Consider the following 11,638-nt stretch of genomic DNA (forward strand, 5'->3'; position numbering starts at 1 on the left):
GAAGAGAAAGGGTGTACAATTTAGATATGATGTAGAGAGCTGTGAGAGTGACATTTATCTGAACTGTCCGATGTAGCGTCTAGTGGGGAACAAGGATAGTTTCTTGTAATGAGGTAAGGGGTGTATATAAAAGCAAACGGGTGAGATTACAGTTGTTTCTGGAGTGGTTCAGTAGCTGTCTTTTGAAGCTGCAGTTCTCTGTTCAGCTGCTCTCTAATATAACAAGGGAGATGGTTTCAGAGTAGGGTTCGTGCTACTAAAAAATACGTAAACAAGGTGGCTATGTGACACAGTGACAAGGGAAGGGTTTTTCTCTAATGGGAACGAGCGTTCGTTAGACAACAGCGGTAAGGTACAACAGCGTTAAGGTTGTACCTGGGCAGAATAGCTGTGCATAATACTGTGAAATATGATCGAAACGCCAAATGTCACAGATATGTCGAACTTAATCGTTCCTCACCTTCTTAGCCTCTTAGCGCTCCTGAAATCGACTACTGAAAAGTACCAAATGGTTATAACTGAAGGTCAGCTACTCACAGAGGAGCAATATGGGCTATAACTACCATATGGCAGCGAAACTTTGTAGATACTCGACTGCGTTACTGCCTGGACCGATAACCTTGCTATTTGGTCCCCTGCCACAAATCAACCAACCTAATGTGTTACTGCGGAACCGATTTACGCCTGAAAAAGATTAGTTCCAATATTGGGCACTAGTTTAAAATCTGACGCCATGAATGCTAGATAGATGTATAGAAATGTTTCCATATGTAATGGATTAGTGATGGTGGTGGTTAGTGTTTAACGTCCCGTCGACAACGAGGTCATTAGAGACGGAGCGCAAGCTCGGGTTAGGGAAGGATGGGAAAGGAAATCGGCCGTGCCCTTTCAAAGGAACCATCCCGGCATTTGCCTAAAACGATTTAGGGAAATCACGGAAAACCTAAATCAGGATGGCCGGAGACGGGATTGAACCGTCGTCCTCCCGAATGCGAGTCCAGTGTGCTAACCACTGCGCCACCTCGCTCGGTAATGGATTAGGAACAGGACGTGGCAGAAATGATCAAACAAGTGAGAAAGGCGTGACGTTGATTTTGTTATTCAACGTCATTTACACAGTTTGTTCAATATGAGCGTTGGAGACGTCGACGAGATGCTGTACACCGCCATGCTTTCACCTACCGACCAAAGATGGAACTATTTTTTTTCAGCGTAAATCAATTCCACATTAGTGCGTTAGCATATCTACTAAGTTTCGCTGTCATACGGTAATAACAGGCCATACTGGATCACCGCGAGTAGCTGCACTTTAATTACACTGAAGTGCCAAAGAACTGGTGTACGTATGCGAATTCAAATACAGAGATATGTAAACGGGCACAATATGGCGCTACGGTCGGCAACGCCTATATAACACAACAAGAGTCTGGCGCAGTTGTTAGATCGGTTGCTAGTGCTACAATGACAAGTTATCACGATTTAAGTGAAATTGAACGTGCTGTTATAGCCGGCGCACGAGCGATGGGACACAGCGTCTCCGAAGTAGCGGTGATAGTTCCGTACGACCATTTCAGGAATGTACCGTGAATATCAGGAATACGGCAAAACATCAAATCTTCGACATCGCTGCGGCCGGCAAGAGATCCTGCAACATCGGGACCAACGACAACAAAAGAGAATCGTCCAACGTGACGGAAGTGCAACCTTTCTGCAAACTGCTGCAGGTTTCATCGGTGAGCCATCAATAATTGTGAGCGTGCAAACCATTTAACGAAACATGATCGATATGGGCCTTCGGAGTCGAAGGCCCACTGGTGTACCCTTGATGACTGCACTATACAAAGCGTTACGTCTCGCCAAGTGAAACGTGGACAATAAATAGTTTGGACAAGAATAGAATAGAAGCTTTCGAAATGTGCTACAGAAGAATGCTGAAGGTTAGATGGGTAGACCACATAACTAATGAGGAGGTATTGAATAGAGTTGGGGAGAAGAGAAGTTTGTGGCACAACTTGACAAGAAGAAGGGATCGTTTGGTAGGACATGCTCTGAGCCATCAAGGTATCACCAATTTAGTATAGGAGGGCAGCGTGGAGGGTAAGATCAAGAGATGAATACACTAAGGAGATTCAGAAGGATGTAGGTTGCAGTAGGTACTGGGAGATGAAGAAGCTTGCACAGGATAGAGTAGCATGGAGATCCGCATCAAACCAGTCTCAGGACTGAAGACCACAACAACAACAACGTCTCGTGTGGGCCCGTCAACACCGATACTGGGCTGTTGATGACTGGAAACAAGTTGCCTGGTCGAACGAGTCTCGTTTCAAATTGTATCGAGCGGATGGACTAGTAAGAGTATGGAGAAAACCTCATGAATCCATGGACTCCGCAAGTCATCAGGGGACTGTTCAAGCTGGTGGAGGCTCTGCAATGGTGAGGGGCGTGCGCGGTTCGAGTGATTTGGGATCCCTGATTCGTCTAGATAGGACTGTAACACGTACGTAAGCATACTATCTGATCACCTACATCCTTTCATGCCCATTGTGCATTCCGACGGACGGACGGCAATTCCAGCAGGACAAAGCGACACCTCACAAGTCCAGAATTGCTACAGAGTGGCTCCAGGAACACTCTTCTGAGTTTAAATACTTCTACTGGCCACCAAACTCCCCAGACATGAACTTTATTGTGCACATCTGGGATGCCTTGCAACGTGCTGTTCAGAACAGATCTCCATCCCTCGTATTCTTAGGATTTGTGGACAGCCCTGCAGGAGTCATGGTGTCAATTCCGTCCAGCACTACTTCAGACATTTGTCAAGTCTGTACTACGTCATGTCGCGACACTTCTGCGTGCTCGCTGGAGCTCTACACGATATTAGGCAGGTGTACCAGTTTCTTTGGCTCTTCAGTGTATAACGACCCTGTACAAGCTTTTGTAGAAGTTTTTATTTGTTTTATTTTTATTTTTTTCCAGATGAAAGAGTTAGTTCGTTTCTGTAGGACGTAAGGAGATTCTGATGCTTCTGGGTTAGGTCCAAATTAAAATTTTATGTAATATTGCTCTGTTACCACTCTTTGGCAGAAACCCTGGTCTTACAGTGTTTTTCCTGGGCTCGTTACAACTGCCGACAGGTTCTGTTTCTTTTCAGTCGCCAGCGTTGCTGCCTCCAGCCGTACACCACAGCCGCTGACAGCTGGGCTGGCTCGCGTCCACCGCGCTCTCTCCGAGGCGCCGTAAATTCGCGTCGCGCACGCCGCAATGTGTCGACAGCACGCGACAGGCGGCGCCGAACTAAACGGCCCGCCACGCAGCTGTAAGCACTGTGCGTACCGCACGTCCTCAGTTGCCGTTATATCGAGGAACAGCTGCCGCTCTGCGTTGCCGCCATTTTGAACCCCACGGTACTCAGCGTTGCCAATCGAAGGATGTTTCGCAAAACATACAACTCGATGGTGCAGCATTCCATCGCCAAACATCTGTATTTATACTCTACTTGACATTAGAATTACTTAGCTAGCGAGAATAGCAGTCAACGAAAATTTACAGATTTTTTGTTATTGAGAGTGTCCACAGCTGTAGAATTGTATCAAGAAGAAAAAGACCACTTGGGCTGCATTCTAATATTTACCTATGAACTGGTTAGTCTCATGGCTTTAGAGCAACATATTCAGCGATACTTCTGTATGTAAACAAGAGCAAAATTTACAAAGATCCTGGTACTGTTAAAACGTAGTTGAACTGAATACAAAACCAGATATGACAATCATGTATTCACAAGTATTTCAAAAAAATGGTTCAAATGGCTCTGAGCACTATGGGACTCAACTGCTGAGGTCATTAGTCCCCTAGAACTTAGAACTAGTTAAACCTAACTAACCTAAGGACATCACAAACACCCATGCCCGAGGCAGGATTCGAACCTGCGACCGTAGCGGTCTTGCGGTTCCAGACTGCAGCGCCTTTAACCGCACGGCCACTTCGGCCGGCCACAAGTATTTCATAACTTACTTCAAACGACAGCGCGTAGAAATTGTAACAAAATTTCTTTACCATCTGAGAGGTCGGGAGTCGAGTTCAAATTCGTGTAGCGCAAGGAACCTCATTCCGATAACGGAATCCAATAAGCAAAATGCGGTGAACTACACTGAAGCGCAGAAGAAACTGGTATAGGCATGCGTATTCAAATACATAGATATGTAAACAACAAGTATATAAGACAAGTGTCTGGCGCAGTTGTTCTATCGGTTACTCCTGCTACAATGGCAGGTTATCAAGAATTAAGTGAACATGGTGTTATAGTCGGGGACACAGCATGTCCGAGGTAGCGATGAAGTGGCGATTTTCCCGTATGACCATGTGACGAGTGTACCGTGAATACCAGGAATCCGGTAAAACATCAAATCTCCGACATCGCTGCGGCCCGAAAAAGCCCCTGCAAGAACGGGACAAACGACGATTGAAGAGAATCGTTCAACGTGACGGAAGTGCAACCCTTCCGCAGATTCCTGCAGAATTTCAGTTCTGGGCCATCAACAAGTGCCAGAGTGTGAATCAGCCAACAAAACATCATCGATATGGGCTTTCGGAGCCGAAGTGCCACTCCTGTACCCTGGATGACAGCACGACACAAAGCTTGACGACTCGCCTGAGCCCGTCAACACCGACATTGGACTCTTGATGACTGGAAACATGTTGCCTGGTCGGACGAGTCCCGTTTCAAATTGTATCGAGCGGATGGACGTGTACGGGTATGGAGACAACCCCATGAATCCATGGATCCTGGGCTCTGTAATGGACAGGTGCCACGTACGTAAGCACCCTGCCTGATCAACTGCATCCTTTCGTGTCCATTGTGCATTCCGACGGACTTGGGCAATTCCAGCAGGACAAAGAGACATCCCACACGTCCAGAACTGCTACAGAGTGGCTCTACGAAGACTCTTCTGAGTTTAGACGCTTCCGCTGGCCACCAAACTCCCCAGACATGAAAATTATTGGCATATCTGGGATGCCTTGCAACGTGCTGTCAGAAGAGATCTCCACCCCCTCGTACTCTTACGGATTTATGGACAGTCCTGCAGCCCTGCAGTTCCCTTGAGCACTTCTTCACGCATAAGTCGAGTCCCTGCCACGTCGTTTGGCGGCACTTCAACGAGCTCGCGCGGGCCTTACACAATTTTAGGCAGCTGTACCAGTTTCTTTGGCTCTTTAGTTTAGACGGATCTAAAGGTATAAAGCTAATTACATGTGTAGGTAATGAAAACCTATGGTAACCAGGTAGGTAAAATAAATCTCAAAACCGGAGGTTGAATAATAGTACGATAGGTAACGAAGGTCAAGTCTAGATAAAATGCTGCTTACAAATTTGAGCGTCATAGAGATAAAAGAAGGGCTGGGGAAGGGCAACTTGAAAATATTGTACAGATAACCCAGGCGTAACGCCGTCGTGACGAGCTGATGCATGCAGCGACCGCCGAAACAGTTCCTAGCTGAAGCAGGGTCGATGTCAGTAAGGAAAGTAGGCGCAGGCGCATGCCCTTAAGAATGTATACAGCATGAGGCGACACAGGAACTGAATCATAAAATGTTGCAGACAGAGTTGGGTAGCATCATTACAAGTAATTTGGCAAGTTAAAGGTAGAAGAACCTAGGTTTACAGTGTAATTAAATAATGTAATTAAATAATATACTAGTTTACCTACACAGTTATATATATATATATAACTGTGTAGGTAAACTAGTATATTATTTAATTACATTTAGCATCATGACAATTATAGTAACATATAAATTTGCTACTTGATCTGCAAATAGGTATACTAAAATTATTTGCTTTGGAGGCAGGAAAGTAACCTTTAGTTAACAAAACATCTACTGTAAACCTAGGTTCTTCTAATGCCTTTTACACTAGTACAGAGATATTGAATTTTTGAGTTGATATTGTTAAATTAATTATAAAGTATATATATATATATATATATATATATATATATATATATATATATATATATATATATATATAAATGAATATATGATCCTTTCCAAACAGAGGACATCATCGTCAAGTGTTACGGTATATCATAGCATCTGTGATACTCATATGTTTGTAAGCTCTTTGTATGTATCAAAACATGTGGTGCGTGGTAGAAATCTTATCAGTGACAAATCTAAAGTGTTCAGTGAGAACAATTTACGTGTGCAACAATAAGAATGCAGTGGGAATGCGTTTATATCTGAATGTTATGAAAACAAACGCTACAAACCGACGTTTCACGTAAGTCACATGCAACGAAAATCTGTATCGCAACCATTTGTGTGTGGCGTGTTTGTAATTATGTATTATTTATATTTTAGGACAATTAATCTGTAAAAAACACACCACATGTCATAAAGAAAGCGTGTAAACCGTCTGAGGATGAATCACAACGATTCGAAACCGGTAACGGTACCCTTTGAATAAAGGAACTGAAAGTAAATTTGTGGCTGGTTGCTGTCCTAACACCATCAACATTTGTCTTCAAATAACAGCCACGGTCTCCATCATGTCATCATATGACAAAATTGCATGAAGTGAGCTTGGTTGACAGGTGCTGTTACCTTATTCCACGCTGCTTTAACCATATGCTAGACTTCATCTATAGTAGCAAATGGCGAATGCTAGTCTCTCGGGAACTCGTGACAAAATAGTTAAGATTTCTATATCAGATTGACGCTTCATACCAATTTTCATGTTTCTGATTCTAATATTTAGAGCCTTCAGTGTCCGCCTGCTTAGCTGTATGGTATCGTGTTTGCCTTCCATGCAGCGGGCCTGGGTTCGATTCCCGGCGGCGTCGGAGATGTTCACCGCTCGTGGACTGGCTGTTATGTTGACCTCATCATCACTTCATCTTCATCACCGGCACGCGTGTCTCCCAATGTGGCGTCGACTGAAATAAGACTCGCGCTTGGCGGCCGAGCTTTCCTGGATGGGGCCTCCACGCCAGCAATGACATACGATGATTTCGTTAGAGCTTTCAATTTGTTGTAAAACCGCCGATTTTTAACAAAATATTGCTCCAATCAAGTTGAGACTTGTAACAGTTAAATTTGACATACATTTCCACATTCTGACCAGTTTTTGGCTTTCTAGCTTTATTATTTAGCACCACTTATTTTATCTTAAAACGATGAATTTAGGGAAACATATTCATGTGATCACTCTGAGATTTGACAATTTAAACATTAACATACTGAAGCATATGCTGAGAAAACTTGGAAAAAGCTACTTAAATTTTTAATTTCATTCTCAAATTATGGCGCAGTACTTGTATGCTACGCACACGCGCGTTGTGACGACGTGGCGCAAGTAAGGGTTAAATCCCGGCAAACTTGCTAGCCTCTATATCTCTCAAATGATACAGCACTTGTCTCGCCGCGCCGGCCACTGTGGGCGAGCGGTTCTAGGCGCTTCAGTCTGGAACCGCGCTGTTACTGCGGTCGCAGGTTCGAATCTGTGCCTCGGGCATGCCTGTGTGTGATGTCCTTAGGTTAGTTAGGTTTCAGTGGACTGATGACCTCAGATGTGAAGTCCCATTGTGCTTAGAGCCCTTTGAACCATTTTTTTGTATCGCCGCAACGTGAATACCTTGTAGAACAAAGTGGCAATTATATCAAAACTTTAGCGCCTAGAACCGCACGGCCACCGAGGCCGGCCGAACATAGCAGGTGAACTAAATAGAAACTTAGTCCCAACAGGGAATCATATAGCGCTCTTAGAAAAAAGTGTTCCGAGACTGTTACATGAAACGCTCCTCCATGATACTGACAAGAGGGAGATTGAGTTAATAATTAAATCACTAAAGACCAAGAACTCTCATGGATATGACGGGGTATCTAGCAGAACACTGAAGTATTGTTCTATGTATGTTAGCCCAGTACTTAGCCATATCTGTAACTTTTTCTTTAGGAGTGGTCGGTTTCCTGACCGATTAAAGTACTCGGTAGTGAAGCCACTTTATAAAAAGGGAGACATTGATAATGTTGACAATTTTAGACCTATTTCTATGCCATCGGTGTTTGCTATAGTTATCGAGAAGGTTGTATATACAAGGTTACTGGAGCATTTAAATTCACATAATTTGCTGTCAAATGTTCAGTTTGGTTTTAGAAATGGCTTAACAACTGAAAATGCTATATTCTCTTTTCTCTGTGAGGTTTTGGATGGATTAAATAAAAGGTTGCGAACGTTAGGTGTTTTCTTTGATTTAACGAAGGCTTTTGACTGTGTTGACCACAAAATATTACTGCAAAAGTTGGACCATTATGGAGTAGGGGGAGTAGCTTACAATTGGTTCGCCTCTTACTTTAAGAACAGAAAGCAGAAGGTAATTCTCCGCAATATTGAGAGTGGTAGCGATGTTCAGTCCCAATGGGGCACTGTTAAGTGGGGCGTTCCCCAAGGTTCGGTGCTGGGGCCGCTGCTGTTTCTTATTTATATAAATATATGCCTTCTAGTATTACAGGTGATTCAAAAATATTTCTGTTTGCTGATGACACCAGTTTGATAGTGAAGGATCTTGTGTGTAATATTGAAACAGTATCAAATAATGTAGTTCATGAAATAAGTTCGTGGCTTGTGGAAAATAATTTGATGCTAAATCACAGTAAGACTCAGTTTTTACTGTTTCTAACTCACAATTCAACAAGAACTGATATTTTGATCAGACAGAATGGGCATATTATAAGCGAGACGGAACAGTTCAAGTTCCTAGGCGTTCGGATAGATAGTAAGCTGTTGTGGAAAGCCCAATGTCCAGGATCTTGTTCAGAAACTAAATGCTGCTTTATTTACCATTAGAACAGTATCTGAAATAAGTGACACTTCAACACGAAAAGTAGTCTACTTCGCATATTTTCATACGCTTATGTCGTATGGTATTATTTTTTGGGGTAATTCTTCTGATTCAAAAAGGGTATTTTTGGCTCAAAAACGGGCTGTTCGAGCTATATGTGGTGTAAGTTCGAGAACCTCTTGTCGACCTCTATTCAATAGTCTGGGAATTCTGACATTGCCTCACAGTATATATTTTCTTTAATGTCGTTTGTTGTTAGCAATATTAGCCTATTCCCAAGAGTTTGCAGCTTTCACTCAGATGATACTAGGCAGAAATCCAATCTGCATGTGGAATGCACTTCCTTGACTCTTGTGCAGAAAGGAGTGCAGTATTCTGCTGTATCCATTTTCAATAAGCTATCACAAGAACTCAAAAATCTTAGCAGTAGCCCAAACTCTTTTAAGTCTAAACTGAAGAGTTTCCTCATGGCTCACTCCTTCTATTCTGTCGAGGAGCTCCTGGAAGAGCTAAAAAATTAAGCAAATTCCAGTGTTACATTGTTGATTTTCTTTATTTAAACTTACGACTTGTCACCTGAATATGTTTTTTTATATTTCATTTTATCTGTTTCTAATATCGTGTTATAATTTCATGTATTGACTCGTTCCATGACCATGGAGACTTCTCCTTAATTTGGTCCCACGGAACAATAAATAAATAAATAAAATATGTGGCGGAACGAACAGTTCCTCTATCGTCAATATACTTGTCACAAGGGGCTGTTGAGAAAGCGTATGGCTTTGAATATGGCCTCCCTGAACCACTGATTCAATATTTGCATGACAGCCATGGGATCCGGATCAATGTGAATAGCAACATAGACGAACAATGGATCTCAGTTTCTAAAGGCTGTGGTCCAGTCGCCATCTATTCTGGCAAATGCTGGTTGGCGCTTTTCCTTCTTACACAAACACATAGCTCGGTCTACTCACAGACAACAAACATAAAAATGCAAGTCATGAACGACATACCTGCCTACCGATGTCGTCTTATGCAGTTCCACATGACAGAATGATGTCAGCCAGTTCGCTATGGAGATGTGAAGCGGATTGTTGAAATGTCGCATAATAACAGGTAAAGTACACGAAGACATTTTAGACTGCGATACAAATTTTGTTTATTAAATTACTTCAGCACATTAACGCAGTGAGTCATATGTTAATCTTTTCATTGCTTTACATACCAGTAACTTGTTACTTACTCTTGCCGGCCGTTGTGGCCGTGCGGTTCTAGGCGCTACAGTCTGGAGCCGAGCGACCGCTCCGGTCTCAGGTTCGAATCCTGCTTCGGGCATGGATGTGTGTGATGTCCTTATGTTAGTTAGGTTTAATTAGTTCTAAGTTCTAGGCGACTGATGACCTCAGAAGTTAAGTCGCATAGTGCTCAGAGCCATTTGAACCATTTTGTTACTTCCTCACTTCCCGTTTTGATCTCTCGTTAATTTCGTTATTTCCTATGATGTAACACACTTTACAGAGCAACGTTTCTGAACCATGTGCGGAAGATTAAGTGCTGTAAACGGAATAAAATTGACAGAGACATCCAAAGTCTGTATACTGCCGCCGCCGGCCGCTGTGGCCGAGCGGTTCTAGGCGCTTCACTTCGCAACCGTGCTGCTGCTACGGTCGCAGGTTCGCATCCTGCCTCAGGCATGGATGCGTGTGATGTCCTGAGGTTAGTTAGGTTTAAGTAGTTCTAAGTCTAGGGGACTGATGACCTCAGATGATAAGTCCCATAGTGCTCAGAGCCATTTGAACCATTTGGCTGCCGCCACTAATTACACGAAGAGAGATTGATGACAGTTGGATAAGTTTGGCAGAAGTAAGGTGTATCTTGGATGTTGGTCCAGAACTACTGTGTAATTCATCGTCAATCCTTGCTTATATGGGTCCGTTTGCTAACGGTCGCCCAACGCTCTGAGAGCAAACATGTATCGATTACGTTGCTGTCGTCTGCGTTGATACTGTACCTGATACAGATGATACAGACGTAGTGCAGGTTGCATAAAACGACAGCGGTAGGGGCAGCTGAATCACCCTCTGTACCAATTGCAGATCCATTACTCCTACCTTAGTCGAGCGGTTGCGCTGAAAAGCTAAACATTTACGGATCCAAGTCTGTAGTACACTTCATATGAATTTAACGTTTGCTGCATGCCGCCTTCCTATTTTTGCACCACACATGAAAATGTTGAATACGTGCAAAAATTTGTGTCATACACTGTGAACATGTTACTCATCTTACGGAGTTAAATACTGTTAGCGTAAGAGACATCTACAATCAATAAGAGTGGGGGTAGGAGTGGTAACTATGGAATGCCTGGAGTCGTTTCATGCGAACTTACTACACGTGAGATTGAAACTTCCTGGCAGATTAAAACTGTGTGCCGGACCGAGACTCGAACTCGGGACCTTTGCCTTTCGCGGGCAAGCGCTCTACCAACTGAGCTACCCAAGCACGACTCACGCCCCGTCCTCACAGCGTTACTTCCGCCAGTACCTCGTCTCCTACCTTCCAAACTCCGGTGCAGAGTGAAAATCTCATTCTACACTTGAGATTATCTGAAAAGACATACATTGATGCGAAAACACTCCTAGCGTCAGTACGGACGTGGCTAGCTGGCATTTAAAATTAGTCGAAAACGCCTGATACTAGTGTTAAGTCAACAGCATTTCGGAATGCAATATTCAGTACTGACAGTCCTGATGACATTTATGACCAAGTTTACTCCTGTCTGTGGTGGGAATGGTTTTTCGTAA

The 11,638-nt window shown here is 43.4% G+C and overlaps 1 non-coding gene across 1 annotated transcript; it reads right to left on the reverse strand.

Moving 5' to 3' along the window:
- Positions 1-11,262: 11,262 nt before the first annotated feature.
- Trnas-cga lies at positions 11,263-11,337 on the reverse strand. The gene has a single exon. It is a non-coding gene; the product is annotated as a tRNA-Ser (tRNA).
- Positions 11,338-11,638: the final 301 nt, after the last annotated feature.

The sequence above is a fragment of the Schistocerca americana genome, chromosome 2, assembly GCF_021461395.2.
Source record: "Schistocerca americana isolate TAMUIC-IGC-003095 chromosome 2, iqSchAmer2.1, whole genome shotgun sequence".
NCBI classification, from domain to species: domain Eukaryota; kingdom Metazoa; phylum Arthropoda; class Insecta; order Orthoptera; family Acrididae; genus Schistocerca; species Schistocerca americana.